The 14,587-nt window shown below is 41.2% G+C and overlaps 1 protein-coding gene across 1 annotated transcript in view; it reads right to left on the bottom strand.

Annotated features, from left to right (window-relative positions):
- LOC122788905 (pulmonary surfactant-associated protein D-like) overlaps positions 1–14,587 on the bottom strand; it is a 426,773-nt gene that overhangs the window by 176,514 nt on the left and 235,672 nt on the right. The window lies entirely within an intron of this gene.

The raw sequence follows: 14,587 nt of genomic DNA, 5'->3' as shown, positions 1-14,587 counted from the left end.
ATTTCCTCTTTAGCACTCTGCATTTGCACCTCTTCTTGTTCTGTGAGATTCCCTTTATTCTGTAACACTTTACAACATACAACAGTCACTGAAAAGACTCTCCCACATTTAAAATACCCCTGGCTACCCACTGCACAAAATTGCTTTACTTTATGTAGCATGCAGTTTATATCATGAAGAGTTTTATACAAATACTAACAAGAACAGAATTATTTTACTTACAGTTACTTTTTCCCTTTTGGTGTCCTTCTAAACATTAATGACATTAAATGGGGTTATAGACTTTACAGTCCACCCATGAGTTTAACAATGTCATCAAACGTCCAGTCTTTTTCAGCTTTTTCTTTCAAAACCATATTTCATGTGTGATTGTGCTTTGTAGTTTCCCATTTATTTACTAATTTCAGTGTTGCTGGCCTTCTTCCTGTGTTCATCTCCATCTACAAACACCAGACTCTGGTTTAAGTCCAACATATTCCTGATTTTTCTAGTCAACTCATTTTTTTTGTTTGTTTTTTTTCTGTCTGTCAAGCAAATTCATTTGGGACATTAGAAAAGGTTTCATTGGCAAAGTCTCTCTGATCTTTATTGTCAGAAGAATGAGAAGCAGAGTCCCTTCTGTCTGATGGCATTTTTGTTGCATACGTTTTATTACCTCCTTAGTCTGCTCTGCATCCAAAAATGCCTTTGATCCAACTGGAAAAAATATATCTGAAGGCAGCTTGATACAGCAGCTTGAATCTCACACCTGCCTCTCGACATTTCCTGATTGCCGAGATAAATTTGCTTCTGTTCTTCCTGGTGTATATTAAATAATAATTTTCCACAAACACTCAGCTCTGATTTTTAATAGGTTCATAGGTAGGTATTACGCTATTGGCCCTAGGGCCCATACAAGCTTAGCCAAAAAGGTACCCTGGCTTTCGCCACCCAAGAAAATTATTTTCCTGTGCCCCTGTTGAGCAGAGCCACAGAAGTGATCCCTGGTGTGAATTCCCTATCTCCCATCCAGTCATCAAGATTTTTCTTGAAGAGTGTTAATGAGGAGCTCTGTTTGATACAGATAGGTAGTCTGTTCCAGAGTATGGGAAGTCTCTGGGACAGGAATCTATCCCTTCAGCATTTTCTGTTTATTGTGGTGACAAGGTTTAGGTCCCTAGAGCATGTAGCTTGAAGGGATTGGGATTTCTTTAAGTGGAGCATGTCCAACAGCTCTGGTTTTGACATAGCTTTGTATGTTTCGCAGAGATCACCTCTGAGTAGGTGATATGCGATGGAGTAAAGCTGGAGTTTTTTGAGACAGTCTGCATAGGGCATCTGTTTGAGGCCAGTAATCCTCTTTGTGAGGTATTTCTGCGGCCTTTCCAGTTGTTGTAGATGTCTTGTGAGGTACATACCAAAGGGGTGCTGTATTCTATAATGGATCTAATGAGTGACGAGTAGAGGGGAACAATTACCTCTTTTTTCCTGGATGAGAAACCTTTTGTGATGAGGTGTGCCACATAGAAGGATTTCCTGACTACTGTGGCGATGTGATTATCAAAGGAGAGACTACTGTCCACCTGTGTCCCAAGGTCTCTTATCACACTTTCGGTGTTAAGTAGACTACTGCCTATGTGGTAGTTCATTGGTACTGAGTTTTACCAAAATAGAGATGACAATGCACTTTTTGGCATTGAGCTTGAGGCCATGGCTTTGACACCAGGCATCTGTCTCAGTGAGGCCCTTTTGTAGGATATCCACATCGATAGGAGTTTCGATTATGGCTCCTAGTTTGCAGTCATCTGCAAAGTTCATTAGCCAAAGACCTTCTGTGTTAGCCTGTACTTCAGAGAAGTAGATAGGAGAGGACCCAGGACTGAACTCTGTTGTACTCCACTTGTCACTGGTCTGAAGTCGGATTTGGAGTCTGCTACTTTCACAGTGTGGGTTCTGTCAGTGATCCAGTTGGCAGCCCATCTGATTTATACCTTGTTTAGTGAGTTTATCTATAATTCCAGAGTGGGGGATGGTGTCAAAAGCCTTGGCGAGATCTAGATAGGCTGTGTGAACCACCTTACCCTCATCTACGGCTTCAGGTTTAGGAGTCATGATCTGCATTTTACAAACCCGAACTGGGTGGCGTTTAGAGTTTGGAGATTACCAATGTCATTGTTTATAAGTTCCATGATGATGTGTTCCACAGCTTTGCAGACCAGGCTCGTCAGGCTAACAGGACAGTAGTTCCCAGGGTCCATGGTGGCTACCCCTTTGTGGAGTGGGATAACCATCCCTGTGCACCATTCAGTGAGCACAAAGCCTGAGGTGAGGCTCTGACTGAACATGGTACTTAGGTGGGGTGCCAGTACATTTTCTAGTTCATGTAGAACGCATCCTGGAATGTTGTCAGGTTCCATGGATGCTGTGTTCTTGGCTTTGGAGAGTGTGGTTTTTACCTGTGCAGCCATGATTACAGGAACCTTGCATTCTTCTGGTATAGAGATGGGCCCTTTAGGGGGTGAGAGGGGGGAAAAGTTAGCACTGAACCTGTCTGCCAGGATGTTGGGAATATCAGTTGGTTCTGTATATTTAATGCCATTGTGCTGTAACTCAGAGCAGATCTGAGTGTTGCCATTGAGATTCTTGACATAGTTATAGAATGCTTTGTGGTTGTCTTTAGAATCAGTGGTGATTTTGTTTTTGTAACTAGCTTTCGAGGATTTTATGAGTGATCTCAGCTTCTTACTGAGGCTGACCAGGGAGTTCCTGCAATCATGGGATTTTACTTTATTTTGCAACAGTTTCTTTCTTCTGTTGTAGAGTTTGTTTATGGCAGGGGACCACCAGATTGGCTTCCTTAACAGCATCTTGGTTCTGTTAGGGATTGCACGATCCATGCACTTGTGTAAGTGCTTATAAAGTGCATTTGTGTAGGATTCAGCAGTCATACCTCTATTGTCTGTCTGCATGGATGTCGTGAAGTTTGCCACTTCTGTCTTAAGAACCATGAAGTTGGCTTTGTGGAAATTTTTACGGTAGATTCCCTAATGAGGGGTGGGGGCGGGATGTGGATGTCTAGGTTGATTAGCTTCTGGTCAGATCTGACCAACGAGGAATTGACCTCTGGTGTGGAGCACTGGTTGCCCATGTTGGTAATGACCAGGTCTAGGATATTGCTGCCCCTGGTGGGGGTGTGGATAAGTTGATCAAAGGCGTTGGAATTTATGAATTCCAGAAAACGTTGAGCAAAAGAGTTGGTACATGAGTAGTTTTCTCAGTTAATGGTGGGTAGTTGAAATCACCCATTATTAGAGTGTTAGGTTGTACCCTAATATTTTCCACTGAATCAAGAAATGAGGAGTGGGAATCCTGGGGCATGGTGGGGGATCTGTACCAAGTTTCAATTTGGATTGTGGTCTTCCCCAGAGTTAGTTGCACTTGGATAATCTCAGATGCATCATGCTGAGCAACTAGCCTGGAGGTGTGGATATCCTTAATGAATATGGACACGCCTTCGACTTTACTGTTTCGGTCCAGGTTAGGTGGCCAAAAGATGTGGTATGAATTATAGCCTGGTAATGCAGGGGCGCTCTCTGGTGCCATGAACCAGGTCTCTGTCACTACACAGATGTCGATATTCTCCATTTTAAGGATTGCCTCGAGTGAGTGCATTTTGAGGTTTAGACTTTTAGCATTACCCTCAGATTTTGCTTGCTTGTACCTGTTATGGTGGTGAATTTGTCATTTGAACCTTGCCTAAAAAAGGCACTATAGGGCTGGCAAGAGCCTTAGCCAGTATCCGGAATCCCATGGGCGACAGGTGCAGGCCATCTTTGGCAAAGCATCATGGTCTGTCGATCATGTCATCCCTTAGAATGACACCAGAAGCTTAGCCAATTGTTGAAGTCAATCATTTTGTCCTTGTACTGTGGTATCATTCTGGGTGATGGCAGGATGCTACTCAGGGCTAGGGTCATACCTGCCTGGGCTACAAGATCGGACAGCTCCTCCATGTCTCTTTTCATGTAGTCCAGGGAGGTACTTTTCACTTCTGGTACAATTTTGTCATGATCAAGTCCTTCCGTCTGAATGACTGCACCTTTACTAATAGAGGTCTTAGCTGCTTTCTAACATCTGGGTTTAAAGCATACACAATGTGCCCTTTCAATTAACAATTCCTGCTGTGGAATACCAATCCAGTTGCTTATTTATGCTTTCATAAAATTAATACAGTCTGTTCCTTCCAGTTTCTCTGGTATAGCTGAAAATCTCAGGTTTTTTCTGTGTGCTCTGTCTTCTCTTTTTTTAAACAACTCTTCTTGAGAAGTCTTATTCTCAGCCAGCATTTTCTTTATTATTTTCTTTATTTCAGTCTCTAGTTTTTGCAGTTCTATCAGCTCATCTGAATAGCTAGGTAAAGGTTCTTCTATTTTCCAGCCTTTTTTTATTTGAGTTGATGTACTCTTTCATTGTTTCATGTATTTTACTTGCCTCTGAGTACATTTGAGATGTTCTTATAGTCACAGCTACAGTGTTCATTATAAATGGGATTCTCTGCCGTGAAGCCCAACATTCGGCCAGTTTACCAAAGTCTACTGGTGCTTTAAAGTACACTGAACATCACTTACACAATCCTTGTGTAGTATAGGGAATAAAGGTAACATTCTTTGCCACCAGTCCAAATGCTGTTTTTAACCATTTGGTCTGTTACCTACGTGTATTTTTTGCTGTTTTTCTGTTTGTTGGTATTCTGGTGATTACTCCTGTTTGCTGAAGTCCTCACCATTGCAGATAGTAACCCAGTTGGGTTTTTTGTTCTTTTTCTGATTGTTTTGTGCTGTTTGGGAGGTTCATGTCATCCAAGAAGGGTAAATGTCAGTGTGGGAGACTGATTCCCCATAAAGACCGCCATGATGTGTCTTTTTTTGCCTAAGAGCTGCTCACGACCATGCATCTTGTTCAATTTGTCAGCGTTTCTCCCTAAAACTCTTCGTAGTAGGATTTCTTCCCTTTCATTAGATACTATGGATGGAACATCCTGCCCCAAGCGTCAGCCATCAGGGAAGAAAAAGGTACAAAAGGTAAGACTAGAATCTTCCGCTGTCCGGCCTCTGCTGGGAGTTTCTCCTGAGGTTATTACAAACCCAGAGACTCACCTGGTTGTATTGTCAGATTTCTCTGCTGCATCTGGGTTGGAGGCTGGAGAGGATTTGGCGGGCAGCATGTCCAATGAGGCTTTGCAGGCGTCCATTTTGGGTGTTCAGGGGGAACCACAGTTGATAGTTTCTGAGGGGTCTAGGGGACTTCTGCAGTTTCTTTTTAGAGAAAAAGTTCCTACTACAGTTGTGGAATGCTGTCCTGAATCAGGGACTTCTCAGGTGTCTAGGACAGACGTCCCCTTTAAAAAGAAACAGAAAAGTAATCATGTTTCTTCTGCTCCTAGGGATCCACAAAGTGGGTGGCAGGCCTTTACCCAGGCATTATTTAATGCTTTACTGTCATTAAGGTCTCCTCAAGGGGTTTTGGTTCCTGGTTCTCCTTATAAATTCATAGGTTGGTACTAGGCTATCAGCCCTAGGGCCTATACAAGCCTAGCCATAACAATTCCCTGGCTATTTCTTCCCACACTATTTACTTCCCTGGACCCCTGTCTAGCAGGGTGACTGACGTGATCCCTGGGGTGAATTTCCTTTCTCCCATCCAATCGTCAAGATTCCTTTTGAAGAGGGCCAAAGAGGCACTCTGCTTGACATGTATGGGCAATCTATTCCAGAATCTGGAGAGTCTCTGGGTCAGGAACCTATCCCTCCAGCATGTCTTGTTTATTGTGATGACAATGTTTAGATCCCTGGAGCATGTGGCTCTGAGGGATTGGGATTTCTTTAAGTGTAGCATGTCCAACAGCTCTGGGTTTGACATGGCCTTGTATGTTAAGCAGAGATCGCCTCTGAGTAGACGATATGCGACAGAGTATAGCTGGAGTTTTTTAAGGCGGTCAGCATAGGGCATCTGCTTTAGGCCTGTGAGTCTTTTAGTGAGGTATTTCTGCGGCCTTTCCAGTTGTTGCAGATGTCTTGAGAGGTACATACCAAACAGGGCGTTGTATTCTATAATGGGTCCTTGTTTTTTTCATCCCCTAAAAGGCCTAGAGAATTGTATTCTTCTGAGGAAGAGTTGGATTCTGATGATGACTCCCTTGCTTATTCTACCCAGATTCCTTCTCCTTTGGACTACAGGTCTGAGGAGGAGGACTCTCCTTTAGACTACAGGTCTGAGGAGGACGACTCTCCTTTAGACTACGGATCTGAGGAGGATGACTCTACTTTAGACTACGGGTCTGAGGAGGATGACTCTCCTTTAGACTATGGGTCTGAGGAGGATGACTCTCCTTTAGACTACGGGTCTGAGGAGGAGGACTCTCCTTTAGACTACGGGTCTGAGGAGGAGGACTCTCCTTTAGACTACAGGCCTGAGGAAGACTCTCATACTCTAGGTAATCCTTCTGAGGACATTTCCTTTGGGGACACAATCTCTAGGATGATAGAATTTTTTAAGTGGGATTGTGCCCAGGTTTCAGATATCAATAGGTACTATGAGTTACTGCAGATGGAATCTACTAAACCTGCAGCCATTCCTCCTATCTTGGCTGCTTTATTGGATGTTTTTTTCCAATGTCGCTAAAGTGCCAGATTCTCTGCCCCCTGCTCCTAAGAAGTCTGATAGGTTTTATAGGGTGCCTGAGGATTGTTCCTTTTTGTTCAAATATCCTGCTGCTGACCCGTCTGTGGTGTCTGTAGCCTCTGATAAGCCATCTAAATTGCTTCCTTTGTCCAAGTTACTGCTTTCTAACAAGGACAGTAGAACCATGGATAGGCTGGGTAAGAATGGTTATATTTCAGCTACTGTAGCTTTTAGGGCTATTAATTATCAGATCCATATTTCTAGGTATGTGTTTACTCTTATTTCTCAGGCTTGTCAGCTTTTTCTAATCTTCCAGACTCTGAGAGTAAATCTTCTGCTCTTTCCTTGCTAGGGACTTCCTCTCAGGTAATTCATCATTCTATCAAATGCAGTTATGATGCAGCAGATGCCTCTTCTAGGGCTGCTACTTCTGGTTCAGTTCTGAGAAGGTATCCTTGGCTTAGACTTCAACCTTTACCCAATGATATTAAGGCTAAGTTGATGGATGCTCCACTGAATAATACACTTTTGTTTGGGGAAGTGGCAGCTGGTTTATTTAAGTCTCTTTAGGACAAGGGAGAGGTGTTATAGAAGCTTAAACATGTCTTTGTTTTTCCTCTGCTTAAATTTCAATGAAACTACCCCTTTAATCCAGCCTTTGTTAGTAGGCAATCTTGCCCTCCTCCTAAAGGTAAAAAGGGTGGTAAATGGATGCCTCCTGCTAAGGCCACTCAGACTGCAGGGATTCTAAAGCCTTCCTTTCCTGACAAACCAGGTGCTGTCTGGCTATCCACCTGTTCCCAGACGCATTCCTCTTTCTGTTCTCCTTTCTCTTTCTCTTCCTGTTTGGCTCCAGATCACCCAGGATTCTTGAGTTTTGTCACTCATTCGGCAGGGGTACTTCACGGTCTGGATTTCCCATCCTCCTTTTATGGGCATTCCTCAGCCCACTCAGGAACAGCTTCCTTTTTTACCAGAGGTTCTTTGAGATCTCTTGTCTCAGGGTGCTATTCAAGAGGTGCCTGTGTCCCAAAGGGGAAGGGGTTTTATTCAAGAATGTTTCTAGTGCCAAGAAAAGAAGGTACTTGGAGACCGATTCTAGACCTCTCCCATCTGAACACCTTTCTGAAGGTGCCTTCCTTTTGGATATTGTCCCTTCAGTCCCTTTTTCCTCTTGTTCCCTCAGGACTTTTTGGCATCTCTGGATCTCAAGGATGCTTATCGTCATATCCTGATCCATCCTCTTTTCAGGAGGTTTTTGTGTTTCTCTGTTGCTTCCTGGCATTTTCAGTTCTGTGATTTCTACTGCCCCAAGGGTATTCACCAAATGCTTCACTCCTGTGATTGCTTTTTGCAGGCTTCAAGGGATCCAGATCTTTCCTTATTTGGATGACCTGCTGATTCAGGCATCCTCTCCAGAGGTCCTTTTGAAAAATCTTCATTTTACCATTTCTCCTCTTCAGAGCCTGGGGTTCATGATAAAGTTCATAAAGTCTTCCCTGACCCCTTCTCAGGATCATGTCTTTCTGGGTAGCAAGATTCAGATGGTGGCAATGCTGGCACCCCTGCCTCCTCCAAAGGCCTTAACTCTCATTTCTTACTTTCAAACTCTTCTTCCCCTGGCCTCTATTACAGCCAGGAAGTTTCTGAGAGCTCTGGGGTTCATGGCTTCCACCATTCCGGTGCTCCTTCTGGCCAAACTCCACATGAAGAAGTTTCAATGGTTTCTGAAGTTGGTGTGGCTTCAGCACCCGCATCCTCTAGACTCTACAGTTCCTCTTCTCCTGTGTCTCAAGAAATAACTTTTGTGGTGATTTCAGCAGTTGTCTCTGAATCCAGGACTTCCTTTTCTACCTCCTCTTCTCTCTCAGGATCTGTTCACAGATGTTTCAGATGTGGGATATGGGGTGGGGCAACATTTGGCTCCCTGAGGGAGCAGAGAGTGTGATTGCCTCATTAGCAGAAGGAGCACACCAACACCAAAGAGATGAGAGCTCTTATGCTGGCTCTTCAGACCTTTCATCTTCTCTTCTATCTGAGGCCTCTCAAGGTATTCACAGACAATACAACAGTTAATGTGGTACATCAACAAACAGTGGGGAACAAGATCTTACCTTCTTTGCCGACTGGCATTTCTGGTATGGGATCTGGCTATCAAGTATCAAGTGACTCTTCAGGCAGTTTACATTCCTTCAGATAAGAACATTGTGGTGGACACTCTGAGCAGGTTCTTCACTCATTCCCATGAATGGATGCTTCACAGGGATGTGTTTCTGGACATTGTTCACCAGTGGGGTACTCCTCAAGTAGATCTCTTTGCCTCTGAACAGACAACTTCCTCTGTTTTGTGCCAGAGTCCCAGGTCCTCTGGTATGGAAGGTGGACACCCTCTCATTTTCTTGGAAGGGGATGTTTCTTTATGCATTCCCTCCCCTTCCTCTCATTCTGAGAGTATTGTTCAAAATTCAACAGGATGCTCTCAAAATCTTGTTGGTGATTCCCTTTTGTCCATGACAGCACTGGTTCCCTCTACTTCTGCATCTAGCAAAGGGCAGTCATCACAAGTTACCTCACAGGGTAGATGTCCTCACAAAAGACAAGGGGTCTCTCATCCATCACCACCTGTCCACGCTTCAACTGACACTGTGGGTGATAGAGTTTTTATTCCTTCCTCATAGACACCTTTTTTTCTGAGGATGTGCTGCAGGTCCTGCAGGAGGCCAGGAAACCTACTACTAGGAAATCCTATTTATCTAAATGGAAGAGGTTTCCTATTTGGTGTCTTTCTCGTGACCTGGACCCACTTTCTGTGGATGTTCCTTTGGTTCTATCTTATTTTTGTGAGTTGCTCAATGCTGGTTTAGCCTATTCTTCTATTAAGGCCCACTTATCAGCTCTTCTGCTTGTCTGCCTTTAACTCCCCTGTTAGCTTCTAGATTTGAGGCTAAGCAATTTCTTACAGGCAGAGTTAATATTAGACCTCCCAGGAAACCTGTTCCTCCTCCCTGGGATCTTAATTTCATTCTGGAAAAAATTGACTCAGGCTACTTTTGAGTCTGCTGTTTCAGCTTCCCTGCAACATTGTTCTTGGAAGACAGTTCTTTTGTTACCTCTTACTTCTGCTAGGCAGGTGTCTGAGTTACAAGCCCTTATGGCTTGTCCATCTTTTTTGATATTTCATGAGGACAGGGAGTCCTTGCGTACTAATCCTTCTTTCATGCCCAAGGTGGTTAATGACTTGTCACTTAATCAGTCTATTAATTTGCCAACTTTTTTCCCCTTTCCACAATCTGACAGTGAGAGAGGGTGCTGCATACCTTAGATGCACATAGACAGCTTAGATTGTATTTGTATAAAACTAAAGCTATCAGAAAATCAGACCAGTTGTTTTTTTTTCATTTCATCCTAGGTCTTTAGGTTTGACGGTTTCCAAGCAAACTATTTCCACTTGGATTTCAAATGCTATTTCTTTTTGTTACACTTTTCATGGTGAGAGCCTTCCTTCTTCTGTAAAGGCTCATTCTACTAGAGCTGTGGCTTCTCCTGGTGCTTTTTTCAAACGCTTAGATGCTAATTCTATTTTTGAAGCTGCTACCTGGACTTCTGTATATACCTTTACCAAACATTACCAGTTGGATGGCATCTCCAGAGCCAGAGCTGGTTTTGCCAATGCCATTCTTCATGGTTTCATAGATGGATCTGCTGCTGCTTCCTCTTCCCAAGTTTCTCCTTCAGCTTTGGCATGCTCCCATACGTAATTAATACTGCAGCGGTGAATGTTTGGCACGCTCCCATACGTGATTAATACTGCAGCGGTGAATGTTTGGCATTCTCTCATTGGTAATTAATACTGCAGCGGTGAATGTTTGGCACTCTCCCATTTGTTACAAATACTGCAGTGGTGAATGTAAGGACATAGCACAGTTTTGTAAAATCTTACAATAACAGTAGATGTCCTTGCCTTCACCGCTGCAGTATTCATTCCCTCCCTCCATCCCCCTAGTCTTTTTTCCTTCCTGGATGTGCAGGTTATCCTTGGTTTTCCCTGTATTGCTGTTCCTACTGGGGCAATCAGTTCTGAGGATGGTATGCCTGAACATTACTTTATGCCCTATGCTATGCAAGGAGTGTGTAGGTGACATTCAGGGTACCTTAAAACAACCGTAGACTTTGGTAAACTGGCCGGATGGTGAGCTTCAAGGCAGGGAATCCCATTTGTAATGAATACTGCAGTGGTGAAGGCAAGGACATCTATCATTATGGTAAGATTTTACACAACTGTAATTTATTTTTCATCTGAATTACTGGAAACCATCTCTTGTACCAAAGCTAAAGCTTGAACTGTTTTTTGCTGAACAGCTGCAGGATTCTTCCGAGAGACTGTTTTCTCTTCATCTTTTTGGTGGATTTTTTTTTTGGTTTCTCCAAACTTCTTTGTTGACATCCAGGCAGTGTACTCATTAGCCAGTAAGTGAATTTTATTCAAGCTGACAATATCACTGGTCCCATACATCTGAACCTCTTAGAGCAGGAAATCTGGACAGGGCCTAACATAATGGGGGACTAAAGGCCCAAAAATAGGGACAAATTTTAAATTTTGCTCTTACAAACTTAGAAAGTTCTTAGAATAACAGGATTTGTTTTAAAATTCATTTTTCTGAAGTATATGAAGTCTGAAACGCAAATGTGTGGCATTATTTAGTGACTTTAATCCTCAGCAATTTGCCAGAAAACCACATATTGTTTGAGGAACAAACCAAAAATGTTAGGCAAAAATCTGGACATTCTGAGAAAATCTGGACAGTTGAGAGCTATGACTGGCCCTTATCTCTCAGTTTCTTATTTCACTCTGAAAGAGTTGAAATTAATCTGTTGCTCAGTGTGCAGCCATCTTGGAAGCCCATCCTGAAGTTATTCTTGTACCAAAACTTTCCTAAAAGTTTTTTCTGCACAAGAAGCTGTACATACAAGCCAGCTGCCAAACAAATAACATACATTCGCTGACAGCTAAAGAACTTGTCATGTTACAAGCTGTCTGATTGTTTGCATTAGGACAAACTATTGCAGTTTGCACAGGTGTGGGCCGTGCCAACTTGATTAAAATCCTGATGGGTGGTGCCTGGGACCATTTGTAAATATAATTCTTACTCTGTTAAGAAGGTAATAGAATAACAACATTTTTTTGTTTGTTTATTTTGCAATTATTTGCACGTTTTCAACAGTAAAAAGTTTGAAACTGATATGTCCGCAATTACTGAGTTACTATTGGTGAGAGACAACTGCCTACTTTCAGCAAGGGGGCTATCATCACCCTGCTGTTCACAATTTTGCATCCTTCTGGGTATATAATGGGTGGTGGAGGGGAGTTTGTGCAGGCAGATGCACTCTGATGGACCTTACACCATGTCTCTGTTTTCTCATCTCTTCAAGAACAAATGTTTTCACACAGACATACACTTCTTGAAAAATAGAGATGTGAAATTATAATTAAAATGTCTGACATTACTAACAAGAAAATAAAAAAAAATCTTAATAGAGGCATAGTAGTAAAATCAAGGAATTCTTGAGAGTTTTATTTCTACGCAAGAAAAAAAATCACTGACTAAACTGCCCTTTAAATGGGCTGGAATCTTATTGCACTCTTGCAATTGCGTCACCAGGGTGGTGCTTGCTACTGTGTATTCCACGCGTAAAATATGAATCAATAACCACAAGGAGGACAAACGACAGCCAAATGCAGCACTCCCAAACTCCATTTATTAAACAATGCAGTAAAATAAAAAAATAAGCGCTTTCATCCAAGAACTGTATAGGACATCATCAGAACAAAGATTTTAGAGAACCCCCAACCCCTTATATATGCTAATGACCAATTAAGCAATAAAGCTGAGCAATTGAGTAATGCAATTAAAATATCATACTATTAAACAATCAGTGTTAATGCTGATAAAAATGTTAAAATAAATTACATGAAAAAATCCTACCCTAAAATGTTTTTTAATTTTAATATACAATTTATGCTGACATTTTCATTAATTCCAGGATATTTTGTGACACTGAGTCTTAACTGCCACCTAAGCTCACAAATACTCAAGTTCTTATCAACAACAAACCCTTGCACATCTTGAACCACTTGTTGTACCACAATAAATGCAAAACTGTGTTCATTATTATGTTGTATGTGCCTATATAATGCATTTGTCATGTTCCTGTTTCTAATATCTAGTAAGTGTTCATAAATTCCATCTTTGAACTGTCTGCAAGTCTTACCAATATAGAATACAGGACAATCTAGACATTTTGCCATATATATCACATTATTACTCTGGCAATTATAACGTCCCTTTATATAAATTTCCTTACCATTTAACTTATTACCACAAACCAAGACATAAGGGCATTGTAACCACATACCACATTTGAAATTGCTTACCATTTTTACCATCCCTTGAGTTGTATGTAATGCTTTCCAAAATATCGTTAAAGGACCGATCCCTTCTTTCCAAAATATTGTTAAAGGACCGATCCCTTCTAAGTACAAACAGGCTCATTTCCTAATAATTTTACAGCATCTTTGTCTATGTGCAAAATTTCCCAATTCTTCTTAATAACTGCCATAAATTTTTTAGAATCCTTATTGAAAATGGATATAAAACTCATAACCATGTAGTTAATGCTACCACTTTCACTTATGGGCCAGGATTAACTCTTTTGTTTGAACCTAAAATAGGTTTAAACACACTTTGTTGTCTCTTTGCAATCACTTATTGTTTAACCTTTTCAATTAACATCTGTGGGTACCCTCTTTTTTCAAACATATTGGAAATAAATTGGACCTCATCCAAAAATTAATTCTCTAGACTGACCATTTTGGCTGCTCTTACTAATTGTCCATTCACTATGGACTTTGGAAGGTTTAAACTTATTTGGGTCGTGAGTGTAAATGATGCAAATGGGTTTATTTTTGATGATAATTCATTTACAATTTTAGCAACTAGTATTGTATGCAACACAGCAGGTGATTTTAAGATTTTAATTATTCTAACAAAGGTATTGATATTCAACACACTGGTTTATTAGCAAAAGGCTTTACGTTTGCACCTAGAAGAAGGGCAAACATTGCTGATTTTCTTGTTGACCTAAAACTATATACACGCAAATTAAATTTGGCTATGTGGTTTAGACAAGTTAATATGGGAAATTGTTATAACAGCAATGTTTTAAGGAAACCAAGTGTTTTCAATCCCCCACCTGCTAATTTAGTAGGTATGTTTGAAAAAGCTCATGAGTTGGATTTTAGTGATATTTTAAACATCAACAACTATCATGTTAAAGATAATTTGTCTGAATCTGAAAGATTATTATTGGCTGACATTTCAATGGATAGGATAAAGGTACTGAAGCCCAATAAGGGCAATGGTGTTGTTATAATGGATAGAAGTGACTATTCCAACATGTCCCTTTTATTAATGGAAAATACTTACCAAGAAAGGTTCCCTCAACGAAATAAACATTGCATTTAGAAGGATTTACATGCTGGAAGATATGTTATTCCAAGGCCAGATAGATGAGAGTGATTATGTATACCTTAAGAATGATCATCCTGTGATATCCAACATATTTGGAATCCCCAAAATGCATAAGGGATTAAATAATCCTAAACATAGGCCTATAGTGGATGGGATAAGGCAAAAACATGTTTTGTTGGAAGATTTTTGGACCATCATTTGAAAAAAAGGTTTAAAATTTTGTACACATATTTGTAAGAATTCATGGCAATTCTTGGATAACATTAACCACATGCCTTTTCACAAACACAAACAACTGATGTGTGCAATTTATTTTCTGTTATTCCACAGGACACAGGTTTGGTATGGCTTGAGACCCAGTTAATGGAAAGTGGTCAGTATGAACAAGATTCCATCAA

This window comes from Protopterus annectens, chromosome 14.part0 (genome assembly GCF_019279795.1).
Source record: "Protopterus annectens isolate FY-2018-M chromosome 14.part0, PAN1.0, whole genome shotgun sequence".
Taxonomy (NCBI): Eukaryota; Metazoa; Chordata; order Ceratodontiformes; family Protopteridae; genus Protopterus; species Protopterus annectens.
The sequence above is the reverse complement of the archived record's forward strand: the minus strand, read 5'-3'. Positions and strand labels throughout refer to the sequence as shown.